Below are 15,059 nucleotides of genomic sequence, written 5' to 3'. Positions count from 1 at the left end.
CTGGMTTTGACTTACAGGGGTGAGAAGTGAGAACTGAAGCTCAGTGATTCAGAAACTTGCAGCACAGTGAAAAGGCTTCATGTATCTCTAGGTATAGCATTGTACAGCATTGTTAAAAGGCACCTTGGTTGTGGCTGACGCAGGGCTGTGTTTTGTTCTGTCGCTTGTAGCAAACTGTTTACAAGAGGTGCTTCTTACCTGGAATGATTCCTAAGGAGGATCCTTGCTTTTCTGGCGAGCAGGGTGAGAGAATTCCTTTGGCACAAGAATYCATGTAGGAAAGGCTACCACAGCTTAGGGTGCAGGAGATGTTGATACTGACCCTGAGTACTAAGAGAGATAATGAATGTCTCATCCTGAAAGGAGTTAATGAGAACTATTACTTTGCTAGAAAAAAGACAATTATTATGATAATTGTGCAAATTATATACAGGTATACATATAGTACATATAAGTTTATATAAGTTTTATAAGTTTATAAGTTTATATAGTACTTTAAAAAGATTTTTAGAGATGCCTGTAATGCCCTAAAAAAATACCTACACTGAATACTTAAAGCTATGCTGCAAATATTTAAGTGGATTTGATTTTAAAGGTGACATGCAAACTCTGCTTCAATTAACAGAAGCAGATCTGCTGTGTGTTCTCCATGCTGCTGTGAAGCAGAAAATGCACGCTGAGAAGCTTAGATAYGAACTGAAGACCCTCACCTTGAACAAACAGGTCTGGAAGCTTTGGATAAAAAGCCCATGGAAGCAGGGCCGTGCACAGCACTGAGTGGCCTACACATTGACTTGTYGATGTTCAGAAATACATAAAACACAGTGAGTAAGGGGAAAGAGGAAGSAGAACAAGAACTGTCATCATCAGCAGTAACCACATACTTGCTCAGAGATACGTTATAGCAGCAATGAAAAGAASAGTGTTATGGTTTCAGTATAAATAATCTTGGACTGAGTTTTATATTTGCACTTGCTTCTACCTCTTGCCTATCTTCCAGAAAATAAAAAAAGTAAAACTGACTCAATACCAGGGCAGAACACCAAGAACTGAGCAGTCCGTGAAGCAAGTCTGTCAGAGCAGCATTCAGGAAGTGCTTCCATTAGGCAAAGACGGGGAGTTTAGAGAATATGTACAGCAAATAAAATAGATATAATAAAAATAATTCCAATACATACTACAGAAGGCTTTGTCCCCCAGACCAGGAATGCATCTCCCCTAGACTGATACATACTTCCTTCTAGCTGACAAGGAAAGCCTCTTCCTAGCCTTTCCCAGCCCCGCTAGCGGGCCCATGCAGTCCATACCTCGGAGCCTGCCCAAGGGCAGTGCATGCACGGCTATCTAGAGGCCAGAGAGCAGCGATAATGAGCCTTCCTGTGTGTTRTGCTGCCTCTCCGGCTCAGCACATTCTCGTTGTGCTTGCAGCCAACATTAACCCCGTGGGGCCCATGAAACCTCTGCTGCTTTTTATCAGTGACCAGTGGCAACTGTTCACAGCTTGCGCTACAAGACTTTAACCTTCTAAATGAGGGTAAAGGCTTCAATGATATGCCATCAGCAGAAACACTGGGGTTTTCAGACTGCGGTACACCTGAAAGATACTGCAAAACATACAGAGAAGCAGGAACCCATTTCTACACAACAAGGTGTATTTTTTTTCCCTTAGTGCCCCTGCGGATGTGATGGCCAAGTTGTGATTCAGGACTTGTGAAGAGCCACAAAAGGCTGCTGCTGCCTTGACCAGATGCTGTCAGGAACAGCAAAGCACGGCAGCGTGCAGACCATGCTGCAGATTCATACCCTGCCAGCACACTGAGGTTGATTGGGAAACCCTTCACTAGAGCATTAAAACTTTAGAATGGACAAAACTTCCCATTCAGCTTTCCAGTGCCTAAGGGCTGCAGCCACTGTTTGAATCTTCATCATACTCCTTCTGTCTGGGGAGATTGGGTAATTCCAGAAAATTTGTTTGGATCACTATTTTTTTTCCTTTTTTTTTCTAAAGGTCAGTGTCCAAGGGAATAAGCATGAGTGGAGCTTAAGGGTTCAAAAAGTTGCTTAGCTAGGCTGTCACACTGCTGTTTGACTTCAAAGGATCAAAAGTAGATAACATGAAGCATCTGGATTCTGAGAATTGAAATGCTGCCCCGTTCCTGTGCAGAAAGGTCTAGGATTCCCATCTTTAATTGACCGTGAGGAGTCTGCTGGCAACACTGTTAATGAATCACTGTGTCTTCAAGAACTCTGCCCCTAACAATTCTCACCATCTAGAGCTTAAAGTTTTTTTGAAAGGGCTTTGCAGAAAGTGGCACTTCTAGAGAGTGAAAAAGTAGTTGAAAGTTTTGTTAGATACTGAAACATTTTCATATTTGATTTTATACTTTGACTGTCCAGAAAATTGTCCTCAGTTATGCTGGTAGCTTTTTATCCTTTTGAGGCTTCATGCTTTTTTGCATTCTGTTTCTTACAAATATCTGGTTTCTTACAAACACCATGATTTAACTCTTGCATGCTGAGTAAAGAATCACAGCAGGACCTAAATGTATGTCCTTCTTCAAAAGCTACTTTTCCCTGCAGTTATCTGAAAAAACGTGCCTGAAGGCTGTCCATGCAGTTCCAGTGCAGCAGAGGCACACCAAGACAGGCTGCCAGGTAGGCAGGCCTCCTGCTGAATAAAAGAAGAAGAAAATGGTGGTTCAGCATTTCCTTTCTGGTTCAGCATTTCCTTTTGCTCTGCACAAACACCGTGAGGCTTGTGATTACTTACATCAGCATTTCAAAGGAAGTAACTCTTGCTATTTCTATTCAACAAACAAGTGGGGCAGAAACCCGCTATTGAACAAGATCACTCAACAAACTGGTGAAAAGTTGAAGTATAGAGATCATTTAAATTAGACAAAAGGTAGAGATACTGCAGAATTCATTATTCGATTCACCTGACTGCACTCCAAACTCAAGATCATGTTCTTTAAGTTCAGTAGTTATATTTTTTTCTCTGTCCGGTTAGGACTTCTTGGAAAGGCGAATTCCTCTGAAGCCTTCATTAATGTGGCTATTAGTGAAGAAGAACTTACTTAACTACATGTTTCTGTCTACTACTTAGGCCATTGCAATTAGGCATGTCAAATGACATAAGGTATCCTCATGAGAAATGGTGGTCAGGATGCGGAAAAGAATGGACACTTTCTTACATCAGGTTCAGGAATGTGACTTAACTACAGGACAGATATSTAGGCTGCTGCCTGTTTGACACCATGCATGAATTAAACAGTAAATCCTAATTTGTTTGTGTTTGGATTCTGAGCAGCTTATCCTGGAAGCTTGCTGAATGCTACTGCTTTACAGAGCATGAGTGCTTAGCCYTGGAAAACACTGTTGATGTGATACTTCCGGGCCTTGCTCAATGTGGGCTCCTCTCCAAGGCATGGGCTCCGTCATCATCTTTGGGATCCAGCGTCTCTGTGCCATTCGGTATTTAGCAATTTTGACAAATACCAAACACTGGTCTGGGAACCAGTTTTCTCAAGGGAAAAAAAGTCCTTTCATTGTTAGGCTTTCCCTCTAGCTGGGCATTTTAAATTTCATTATTAATCCTGACAAAGACCTCATACTCAAACCATGTCTAAATAAAGCCCTCATAATAAATCAGGATTTATTATTCTAATCTCATTTAGGTCATACAGTGGTGTACAACAGTACAAATGTAGAGCCCTAACCTATAATCCTTTAGGCAGCCAAAGCTTCCAGTGGTTTCAAATAAAGTAAATGCCTGTGCATCAAGGACAGGATGCAATCCTCACAAACTAATCGGAGTGATGAAAGTAGCTTTAAAGTAAGAAAATCCCTTTACTGAATAACTTAATTCTGGACAATTTTATTCTGATAAAATATATTATAGTAAAATCTATCAGCTGAAAAAATATCAGCCTCAGTTATTCAGTGAAGGGAAGACTGAAAGAGATGGAGTTTTTGAACTACAAGTATCAGAAATCAGAAATCAGAAATCTTTGTTCCATTACTGAGTTCATTCACTACCTGGTGGTTATAAACTGATTTCAGGCTCTCTCCTGCAGAATTCCCCATTGCACAACACACAGTGGAAGTGGATTTGAGCTGAGAGAAGCTGTCTGCATTCCAGACTGCTCAGAAGTCTTCACAAAGCTGAATTTTCTGTCCATACTTGATGCTCCTTGGAGTTTAAAACAAGACTCATCAATCTGCAGATCTAACATGGAAAAGCACCAAAATTGCTTTGTTGCTTTTCAATGCTTAAATAGCTCTTCACAGCTGTCAATTTCCTGAATACCTCTGTATCTTGYGGGACTACTTTAAATCCACGTTGGCTCAAGTGGAATGTATTTTCCCCCCTGGCAGCTGTCCCTGCTGTCTCTGATTTAGGGTTTACCCCCTTCTTTGCCCTCTGCTGCCGGCTCCTTCTGCCGGGGAAAAAAAATAAAACACATAATTGGTGCACTGAAGGTGCTGGGTATTTCCCTTCAGTGAGGATTCCSTCTGATATCTCAGTGAGCTGGGTATGAGCCAACTGAAAAAGGGAAGTGGGCTGGAGACTGATCCACACAAGAGGGAGGTGCCTTAGACTGCTCAGGATCATTGCTCTGGGTCTGGAGTTTCATGTAATCTAAAATGCATCCTTGAAAGGAGCACATCTTCTCTTTATAAGAACCTGAATGAAAAYGGAATAAAAGCCCATTTAAATAGTGTTCTGATATTTAGACATTAGGAAGAGCCTGGTTCACAGCCAACAAAGTCCCACATGTTAGACATTAACTTGTTTCAGCCCTGATAGTCTGCTGAAAATTTGACTGTAGCACATGAAAATGTGGCTCTGGRGGCAAAAATACCTGTACCTGAATCTTGCTGAAACTGGCTGACCATTCTGGGTGAGCAGCCTGCAGAGCTCCAGCCTGCCCTATCTAGGATATAAAATACAGGGTGCAAAGATGGCCAGCATGGCTGGGAGCTGTGCTTGGGACTTCAAAGTCCTTGAGTRCTTCACGGCTTCAGTGTGACAGAGCAGTGCAGAAGGGAGGAAATGCTTCAACCCCACATCAAACCTACTGCTAGGGGACAAACTGCTGCACTAGGCGGCTTATTTCACTAGCGAAGCCGCATTTAAGATGTCTGCAGACCTCGATCAGCACGGGGGTGGCGAGGGCGCGCTCACGGTGCCCACAGCCCGGCCGGGCCGGCGGCCCGAGCCGCTCCCCGGGCGGCTGTTGGGATCGGTTGGGGGCGCCCCGAGCGGCGCGGGAGGGCGGGTCGGCGCCTGGCGCCGCCCACAGCGCCATTTGGCGGCGGCGCCGCGACCCCTGGTGGCCGCCCGTGTGTGAGCGCAGACCCCATCGCGGCGCTGCGAAGCTGAGCAATGCAGGGGCCTTACTATGTGTCATAGTTTATCTCTCTCTCTCTCTCTCTTTCTATATGTATATGTTTAGGGCGTATCTGGCGAGCTTAGCGCCTTCTATTTAAAAATTGTAAGGCAGAGCTCTTGAAGCTTGTGTTTGTTTTCAGTACGTGTAGAGTCTGAACCTGAGAACAGAGAGACTCGCTCATATCCATTGGGCAGTTTGTTACTTTGAAGAATGTAAAGAAAACAGAAGGCTAAGCGTTTCAAGAAGGGCCAGATGAAGGGCCTGATTTCATGCAGTGAAGGAAGTGGCGCCAGACCACCCCCTTGCCTGCTCCCAGAGCAAATAAACCCTCCTGGTTCAGCTCCCTGCAGCCTGGCCTCAGCTGCAGGGTTGTGTTTCCCATCACAGCGCTGTTAACACCCTAAGCAGTTCCCCCAGACCTCCCTGTGAGTGCTGCATGACTCATCGTGTCATGCAGGCTTAGACTTTAGGTCCTTTTGAGTGCCTGTATGTCCTGTCTTGGTGTAGTTATGGGCTCCTGCATGTGCATATGCAAAATTCAGAGTTATACTGGATCTGAGAGTCCAGAGAAGCCGTTGACTTGTTTCTGATGGTCACCTGGGAAGAGTTAATGGAGAAGGGATCGCAGCTGCTGTGTTTATCATGTACCTCTGTCTGTCCTGAGGATGTCTGGTTTTCTGTATTGCTTATTCTCTGCATGAAGCTCTCCTGGAGGAGAAAAAGTTACATAGGGCTCATGGTATTGAGACAGCTGCCTTTAGACAGACCGTGTGCTCTGTCCCAGCCAGCAGCTTTTCTGTATATACCTGATTTCATTGCAAAGTGGTGATTAGAATAGCCTTGTTCTTTAGATTCCTTCTAAAGTGATTTATTTGTAAAAAATTGACACAAGGGCAAAAATTGGTTGTGYTTCATTTCCTTAGCATCATTAGAATATGTTTCTGAGAAAACAATGTCTTTAATAGTAGCTGATTTAGCAAAGTATTGGTTTTGTTGGTGGAAGAATTCCAAGAATATTTTGTACTTCAAAAGTGATTTACTTTTGCTTCTGACACAGCAAAATAAAAGACGGGCCTCCCATGTATTTAATGATCATGTGAACCACATGTTTGTATATACTGTGATAGAGCCTTGAAAGAATTAGACTTCAAAAGGCCCAGCTGGATAAATTGGGTTAGTGGGTGGACCATCACAGGGAGCTCTGAAAGCGTGGGGAGAAAAAGAAAAAAGAGAAAGTTTGAAGAAGTAAAGCTGCAGATGGTTATTACACAAACTAGATGAAAGAAAATCAAGTCCACTAGTAGAAAGTAAGAATTCTGCAAACCTCTCAGCCTTTGGGAAGTTTCTGTAAAATTCCTTAAAACAAGTGGTTATACTTCCTGAATAAACTCTCAGGTTAAAAATTAGAGTTTGATGCAGATAGCGAAGTGTTTGTCTTTCTAATTTGCTTTCAGAAACCTGTCTGTATACAAATTTATTATTAATAATTATTATTTCAGTTTTATTATTWCAGTTATTTAAGAAATGGGAAATGGGGGAATTAAAGTTGTTGATGCAAATGTAATTTGATCSTAATTTGCAAATTTKTTGTTGTTGTTGTTGTTGTTGTYTTTAGTGACTATTTTTTCCCCAGGACCTTCATTACTCTCTAAGGACGGGGTTTATGTGCAACAATTTTTCGTGAAGCAAAATAGTTAATAGCGGTTGATGCACTTGTTTGTAGGATATAACGCATGTGAGGATTGGTGTTTGGTAAAATAGAGCTTCCCTTAGGACACATCAAAAGGTCTTAGTAATTGTAGGCCGCTTGTTGTGGGCCTCGTATACTGTATTTTGGTCAGCATAGGGTGAAGATTGCTGAGGAGCTTTGCAGAAGGATGGAAACTCTCTGATGCTGCATGCCGAAAAGGGCAGAGAGACAGAATGATTTAACAGCTGGGCTGGAGGGTCGGGGTAGGTGTTTATCCTGGCCTTACTTCTGTCACCTCCAGCCGGGCCGGCTGTAGTTTGTTTTGGAGTGAACTCCTGTKTAGTACAATGGCAGATTTCCAGCCCTAGGATTAGAACAGACAACATGAGCTGAAAAGAGTTCAGTCATTTTTGCTATTAGGATGTACCGTGAAATGTGTTCCTGTGTGCAGCAATATTTGTTTCTTCTTAATTATGCCATCACAGGGGATGTTATGTGAGAAACTGTCAGGACAAAATTTGTCCAGGAATTTGTAATAAGAATAAGGACTATTCTAGTCATTGCATACATATATTCTGTTTCCATCCACTCACATRATCATGGGAAATATATTTCACATTCTTGTTTGAATTCCACAAAATCCATGTAATTATGGTAGCCCATTTAATGGCCATAAGTGACCTTTCCCAGTCTCAGTCTGAGTATTTTTGATTGTCTAATGTCATTGTGGCTGCTTTTAGAAGGCATTTGGAGGCAACTGCAGGACACTTAGACAGGAAGCCATCTATTAGTACAATTAGTAAAAAGGTATTTTTCTTGTAGACGTAGCATAGCAGCATGTGTAGCCAGCCTGCTCGCTTCACATGGCCTTAAACAAGGACCRTCAGAGGGTGCTGTTGGCACTTTCCTGTAGTGAAGTACAGTGAAGAAGGCTGGAGGCAGCCTCGTCCTAGCAGAAGTGCAGTGTGTGGGATGRGCGTCGCTGTTTTCCAAACATGACCTGTGTAAACTGCCACCCATCACAGTCCTAAAAGTCTACAAAGCAAGTGGGAATGATTGTCTCCAACAACGGGTGCCAAGTGCCACCAAGGGGCTCTGCAGAGCAGCATCTGCGGTAGCAGTCAGCGGCCTCTTGTGGCCTCTTGTGGCTGCGGTTCCATGGTTCCATGTCTCAGGTCTGAAGCAGAGGGAGGTGCAGGGAGTCCTGGAAGTCTTTCCAGAAAGGGATGAGCCGGTAGGCTGTCACCAGGTGCTCCAGAAGGGGTGCAGTGGTTGTCCCTGATGAGCCTGTGCTCTGAAGCACCCAGCCTGGCCTCTGCAGACATGTAGAGGGTGCGCCCCACACCCTCTGCTCTCTGAAAGTGAGAGCGAGTCTCACTTTTAACATGGGAAACTTGACACATTGGCAGSTGAGAGGATCCTTTCAGCAATGGGCTCTCCCTGCCTTGCTGACTCTTTTAAGTTTCCTTGAGCTTTATTTCTATTCTGAAGTAACTGCAGAACTTCATGGGCAGGGATTTACCTGCTTCACAACAGGCTTTGGCTGCATATGAGCTTTGGCTTCCCTTGTGCTTGTGCCTACTTGACTATTTTCAAGCAATCTCAATGCCAAATCTGTAAAGTCACCTTTTAAAGGTGGCAAGTTGTGCAGTACTAAAAATGTCATGTATTGCAGCCCTTGCATATTGACTCTTGTATGCCTGGAGCTTTGCTCATTGATTTCAGAGATTTGCAATATCTGACAGGKATAAACCTACTGGAGGCCGCAGCATTTGCTTCATTATGGATTCAGTCTATGAGATATCCTAAAGAGCCTGAAATGCCAAGAACTTCAACAGTCACTCAGTGGAGTCTGTTGGAATTTATTAGGTATGGGAAGCACGTTAGCTCTGGTTGAGTCAGTCGCAACAAGAAGCAACGCTCAAATACGCAATTCAAGCCTCTTAGTTCCTTGTGTGCTGCTCTCTATTTTTGATTACCACTAACTTCACCCGCTTTGTGCACATTGGGCCAGCACCAGTAGTGCCTTCCTTRGGCCCAAAGAGAAAGGGGCTCCTGTTCCTTTCTGTAAACAGTCTTCCTRATTAGTGAACAACAGTGTTCCTGCTTTACTGCAAACACAGCAGCTCAGAGTCATTTTCAGAATTCACCCATGTTAGCTGGGTGTTAGTCAGGAATATCAGTGAGATCTTCAGTCAAAGAGGAGACTTCTTTTTGTTTGTTTTTGTACAGGTGCCAGTGGTGACAGGAGCAGCAGGCCCTGCTGGGTTTCATGTGGTTGGGCGGGAGCGTGTGCACAGTCAGGGAGCAGCCCACCCCTCGCTTGTTTGCCTGCAGGGTTGGATAACCCAGGTTTTTCTGGCCTGCTTGTCACTGTGATCTGATCAGCTCCCTTGAAGTGAATGGGGTGGTTTTCAGGCACAAGTGCTATCAATGTCAGGGGTAATTCTCAGACACTAATGCTATCAATGTCAGGGCTTATCTTTCCTGTTTCTCAAAAGGCTCAGGCTCTCTTTGTCTTTCCTATCATCCTCTTCTCACCTGACTCCTTTTCCAAATCCCCTCTATTACCTTTGTGGTTTGTCCTCCTCAATTTAAAAARGATACCCCCTGATGTAGGTGAAGGCAGCAGGGCCAGTAGGCTGTTGTCTGCTTCTGCTGAGTCTGGCTCTAGCAGAGCTACAACAGCTGAGGGCAGCTGGTTCAGATGCTGGGACAGCGACTGAATGCTCAGTTTACTCTGCTGGGTCAGCACATGCAACATCTGGTTGTATCTTGTAGCAGGAAGGCCAAAGCATGCTCAGAGAGGATGGGCTTTCTGGAGATGACTGTTTTCTGAGGTCTTGTCTGTAGAAAAGGCTGATCCGTTTGAGGGGATTTCTGTTCAAGTCATTCTGAAAAACTTGAGAAAAATCTTAGGAAACTTCAGGGAGTGCTGAGCAATCTTAGTAACTAGGAAAAAATACCAGATTTAATTCTAGTGGTACCAGATTTAGTGCTAGTACCAGATTTAGCGGTACTATGTTATAAGGGCAATATAGTTTAAACAATTTCTGTACTTCTAATAATTACAATGCTAMATGTGCTTGCGTAGGATCACTGCTAACTATTTGAGAAAACTTAGGTGTGTGAAATGTGCAGGTTGCTTTGGTGAGTGGTCCAGTGTCATAGTGATATATGTGAAAACAGGCATCACAAACAAGAAAAGTTAGTTAGTTTTGGTCAGTTTGCTGTGTCAAGTAGAGCTGAAGCCTTGGACATTTGAAGGGTAAGTAAGGTCTTAATCAGCGCAGAATCGTTCCAAGTAGAAGTTCTTCTGTAATTCATGTTTTTATGTTTTGTTGTCTTTGGGTAGAGAAAAATGCTGTCCTATCAAAGATGATTCAGTATTGCTGTTGTGCTAAATCACCCTGTTTGTTGTACTTTATTCTGAAGCATATTTCCTGTTTTCAAAATTATGGTGAATTTATGGAGATCATAATTAGCTTGTAATTATTTAAGGCCAATTTTGTAATGCATCCACCACACAGAATGGAAATCAATGCAACAGTTTTAGTTCATCTCCTATATACTCCCTGTGTGTATTTTCATTCATCAGGTAGACAAGTTGTAGTCTGTCAGTGACTTTGTTTGCACAAGCAACGTAATGAGTTTCATAATTTAACAGAGGAGGTTTTGAGGCTTGACACAGGAATAATGAGAAAGACTGCTGAGACTGTTACACGGTGATTGCCATATAAAATCTGCTTTGTGCTGGAACTCTACTGCAGGGAGTAGGTTGCAGAAAATAAATCTATTTTGAACGAGGAGAAGTCCTGTGCCCAGTCCTGTATTGGAATTGCTCATATGGAGGAAGCAGAGGACAGAAGATTTCCTTCAGCAAGAGCACAATGGCCTGGTTTGTTCAAAGGCCGTGGCTCGTGCCTCAGAACTTAGATCCCCTGGTGGTAAAAATGTAAATATCAGTAAATCTGCAAAATCCATCTTCTTATTAAACCTTCTGTCTGATGTAATGCACATTTCCAAGGTTGTTTGCTTTCAGTGTTTGTGTGTCTGTATATTTTTGGATTGTATAAACTCTATATGCATGCTGAAAAGGAGTCTCTAAATGGCAATTTCATATTGTGCTTAATAGCAGTAAAGATAGATGTGAATTACTGTATTAGATCATTGATTTAGAGGACAAGGGCCTTAAAGGCATCTTAAGCATGTATTAGATTTACTGTATTTCAAGAAAAAATAGAGAATTAAAGAACCAGATTAAGATAATCTTGTTTTAAATAATATGTTTTTATTAGGTGACTAATTTCCTTAAGTTTAGTGGTTTTGTAACCACTGGCTGTGGTGGCTGGCAGACTGGGCTTTAAAATGTCTGTACTGTTGGAAGCCATTAAAATGTTTTCCATGCAGGAAGTTTGAGAGAATAATAGGAGATTTTTGCAATTAAAAGAAAGCAGACATGAATTTCTCTGAGAAAGAATTCCAGGAATGAGAACTGGTCAATGTGCCTTAGAATGGGTCAGCCCTTCGATCCTGAAGGGTTAATAAAAAAGTCTATGCTGGACAAAGAGGAGGAAGGAAACACATTAGTGCAGAATTCAGGGAAAGGTAAAGGGAGAAGGATGTTACAGATAATTCAAGGAGCTCAGGGTGCATTAAAAGGAGAGCAGATGAGTCAAAAAAAGTGATTTAGATGGCAGTCCAGTAGTGACYGAGTGAGTTGTGCTGGTGAGCACAAGAAATACCTGAAAATGGTTTTGGTAGCCATTTATTTGGTAAGAGTTGCTGCCTTTTCTCCTTGAGAAACTGTGTGTCAATATGCCTCCGATATACCTAATATAGCTGCAGCCCGGGTTTGTCTATAGTGTTAAATGGAAGAGGGCCGGAGATGTCCTTGGCACGCTAGAGCCCTGAATACCCGACCTGCCGAAGTGTCAGCTCACTTCCCTCSTGCTCCCAAGGGCTGTCCCCAAGGCAAGGCCAGGAGCAGCCGGGCAATATTTTGCTTCAAGGAGCACATGCAGAAAGCAGCTCTGTGCAGGCCAGGGCTGACCTTGGTCCCTACAGACCAGGGCTGGCCCTTGGTCCCTCGCTGAAAACAAGCCCCAAAGCTTTGYAGCTTCTCGTACTTGCACGTGCCCTCCTGTCACAGCCCATGGCATGTGACATGTACCCTCAATTGCATGTTGTGACTAAACCACTTCAGGACTGCATAATGGGTCACCTTATTTTGGCCAATTTGAACTGAAAGTACATACCAGGGAACTTTTATTTTCCCTCTCTTAGGGCTGCAAGGACCTTGCAGAGATCTTGTCCCAAATGCTAGGCAGTGTGGTCACAGCCGGAATGCTTTAGGAGCTGGCATTAAGGAGTTGGGATATGATCCAGTCCTTGCTACTTGGCCTCAGGGATGAAACTCTGTCCCTTTTTYTAATTAGGAGTGTAGACTACCCACAGAGCCTGCTCTCAGCAAGCTCTTGCAGGAAGAGAGTTCCAGCTCCCTGTAACTTCAGCAAAGAATAAGAGTTGTTGCGTTAGCCCTTGTGCTTGCAAGTAATGCCTCTTTTCCCAGGGGCAGGGATTATTTCCGTGCGGAGTCGCTGCAGTGCAGATCTTAAAGTTTTACTGTTGCTYTGTGACAAAACGATGTTAAGAGCTGAGCTGAAGCACTAAAGTAGGTTTGGGAAGAAATGACTGCGCCGTGTTTATATTAGTCTGCAGTTTCCAAGTGATGTGAAGAGTAACATGAAGTCCTGGGGTCAGAGGAATAAATAGTTGTAATTCACTGAATTACCCTGGGTTCTTGGATCTGGACTGTTTCAGGCTAGGGGAAATTCACAAACTTGATGCAAAACAGKTTTTTTTATTTTTTTATTTTTTTAGGAGAGAAAACTATTCACTCAGTACTACAGATGCATAGAATGTTACAGACAGCTATATGCAGTATGTCCAACTCATTTTAAATGTAGTTTGTCTTAAAGCACAGAAGCTCTTCAGACTAAAATGTACAGGAAGTTTTTAAACTTCTGTGTATCTAGGGAAGAAAYGGTATGTTTATAGAATCTCACAAGTTCAGTTTTAACTTCAAGGACTAAAATCTTAGAAAAATGAAAGCAATGAAAAAACTGCTAAAAATACAAAATTGTTATCTAACAATTTTCATTAATTTTTTTTGTATCTCRATTATTTTGCCTATTTTGGAGAGTAGGGATATGATTCAACCATCCTCAGGCAAGCGTTTGTAAGAGAGGCTTTTATTTGCCTTCAAGCATGTATCCTCTTTCAGCCAAATATCTTAAGCTCACAAATACATTTCAGTAACTTGGTGAAAACTTTGATATATGCTGAGGGGATTCCTGAGTATCAGGAATGGCTTTTGTTCATCATGCGCCTAGGTCCGTCACTGAGAAGGCTCATCACACTGCTGAAAAAGTGCACAGTGTAATGAGTGTAGAAATTTGGTAAGTTATCAGTGAGACAGAGTGCTTATTCTTTCGGTCTCACRGTAGACAGATGCTGCATAAGCAGAATATCGCTGAATAACTTCCTCTGTGGCATTTTTTTTTCTATCCCTTATTGATGTAATTATCACTTCTAGTAATGGAGCGCAGAAATAATTGGAAGGAACTTTAGAAATGTAAATCWTTTCTCCTAGCAGCAGACCCAGCCAAGGCCTGAGAACTATTGCTCCTCCCGTGCTCCTTCCCCTGCTTCAGGCAGTGCAAAGCATCTGGCTGCTCTGCACCACAATGTCCCAGCAGTGCAGCATCTCGGTACTGACCAGGTCATCAGCCAAGTGTTGCACATCCCCACGCCTGCCCAGCTGTTCTCCAGAACAGGATATGAGCTCCCAGGGAAGCTGTCCTTTAGTTGCTTCACAATATTTCCACATGAGAGAAAAAGAGAAGGCATTTTTCAATCTTTGGTATTTATAACAATGCAGAGGGCATGTCACAATATTGCCCTCACTCGTATTTCTTAAGCATCTAACTGTGTTTCAGAAATTAATTTCTTTTGCAGAGAATTCAGCTGCAAAGTATCTTCTCTGTGTGTGTTATGCCTAAATTTTGCAACTTCCTTRATGATATAGGACTCATTTAGAGTTAGAGAAGGAATCCCCTAGTGTGCATTTCACTCTAATGAGCAGCAAACACTAAGTGCCAAGCCAGAATTATTTAAATTTATGAAGCTCACTCCATGATCTTCCTGCAAGCCTTGCCTTTGCTTGTGACCCTCTGATTCCCACGACCTCCTGTCTCTAAAAATGTTCCTTCTCAGCAGACCTCAGTCCTATTCTTTCCTGTCATTATCCCAACTGTCCAATTCTTTCCAGTTTGTTGCAACATGATTACTTTTGATGATCCACTAGAATGCTTCTTCGTCTTTGGGCAGCTGAAGATCCTCATGGACACAGACCTGTGTCATCTATTTCCTTTCTTCAATCATGCCAGCAAAGAGAACATTTTATCTCCCTCTCTCTGTTAATAGAACCCAAGGAGGAGGTTGAGAAAGCCTAGAGGGTGACGTGAAGTGGGATCTGCAGTCTCCTTTTCCACATCTCCTCACACYGAGATAATGCAAAATTTCAAATATAAGCATGTATATTTCTAGATATAAGATAAAAACTGCAGTGAAAAATCTGATGTGTCATTCTAGGACTAAAGTTGGAGTTATTCTTCAAGGTTTGTTCATTAGCAATCCAGTCAGTGTGGTGGGGGGCAGCCCAAAGGTTGCTCTCATTCTGCTCCTGCTATGCCAAATCTGAAAACAGACCCCGTGGTTGGAAGTGTTTCCTGGTTTCTTCTAGGTCCTTTGATCACTTAGTTATCTGCACTTCTCAAACTTACACATACATCTCCCCCCTCTGTTTGGTGACACCTTTCAAATATTTGAGTTTTAGACAGTTCATATCTTTAATATGAGCTGGTAATTAATTTTCCTCCCCCTTATCATTTAGCTAAGTACACATGCTC

This window comes from Nothoprocta perdicaria, unplaced genomic scaffold (assembly GCF_003342845.1).
Source record: "Nothoprocta perdicaria isolate Ctin4 unplaced genomic scaffold, notPer1 scaffold_197, whole genome shotgun sequence".
NCBI lineage: Eukaryota > Metazoa > Chordata > Aves > Tinamiformes > Tinamidae > Nothoprocta > Nothoprocta perdicaria.
Note: the sequence above shows the minus strand (reverse complement) of the source record.